The sequence below is a fragment of the Berghia stephanieae genome, chromosome 10 (genome assembly GCF_034508935.2).
Source record: "Berghia stephanieae isolate SIO BIC M18660-M18661 chromosome 10, UCSD_Bste_1.3, whole genome shotgun sequence".
Lineage (NCBI taxonomy): Eukaryota > Metazoa > Mollusca > Gastropoda > Nudibranchia > Aeolidiidae > Berghia > Berghia stephanieae.
The window spans coordinates 30,179,329-30,180,168 of NC_088369.1; the positions used below are offsets into that span (position 1 = coordinate 30,179,329).

The following is an 840-nucleotide window of genomic DNA, read 5'->3' on the forward strand; positions in this document are numbered from 1 at the left end:
ATATATATATATATATATATATATAGAGAGAGAGAGAGAGAGAGAGAGAGAGAGAGAGAGAGAGAGAGAGAGGACGGTCAAATTGTCCTTGTGTGTGTGTGTGTGTGTGTGTGTGTGTGTGTGTGAAAGAGAGAGACAGACAGAAAGAAAAAGGGAGAAAGAGAGAGAGAGAGAGAGAGAGAGAGAGAAAGAGAGAGAGACAGACAGAAAGAAAAAGAGAGAAAGAGAGAAAGAGAGAGAGAGAGAGAGAGAGAGAGAGAGAGAGAGAGAAAGAGAGAGACAGACAGAAAGAAAAAGAGAGAAAGAGAGAGAGAGAGAGAGAGAGAGAGAGAGAGAGAGAGAGAGAGAGAGAGAGGCAATATTCGGGTTTCGTCGACACTTCGTAGTGGTGTAGAGCGAGACAGCCCCGACGAATCAAATTTTACCAGTTGAACATTGGTAGAGCGTTGTGCAGTTCCAGTTGAACACACACACACACAAAAGAAAACGTAAATTTGACTTGTGATACCGTTCAGACCATTTACATTTTGGATCAAAAATCAAGTAAAGCTAAATATTCAAAATGCTTTAGAATTTCATTGAAGATGACTTTGTTGTTGTTTAATATGAAATAAGTTTAGATCGAGTGTAAAAAAGAGGTTTGTAACGATTAATTTGTGTCTATTGTATAGTTTAAAAATCTGGAGATTTAATTTTGGTAAAAGTCAATAGGAGTTACCTGCTTTCTGTGTGTGTATTTCTTTCAGCCTTTGGATTATTAGATCCTTTATTATTTATCCATCTGATATTTTCACATAATTTTGGTATAATTTCCTCTTCCATCTTCATCAAAGATAAAGG

The 840-nt window shown here is 36.9% G+C and overlaps 1 protein-coding gene across 4 annotated transcripts in view; it reads left to right on the plus strand.

The window, feature by feature from the left end:
- Positions 1-397: 397 nt before the first annotated feature.
- The window catches only part of LOC144980955 (protein Wnt-11-like), a 182,019-nt gene continuing 181,576 nt past the window's right edge, over positions 398-840 (plus strand). The window contains exon 1 of one of the 4 annotated variants that reach the window (XM_078928957.1): positions 398-638. The gene's annotated coding sequence lies outside the window, so the exon portion shown is untranslated. The remainder of the gene's footprint in view (positions 639-840) is intronic. The other 3 variants (XM_078928953.1, XM_078928954.1, XM_078928956.1) reach the window with 3 other exon arrangements.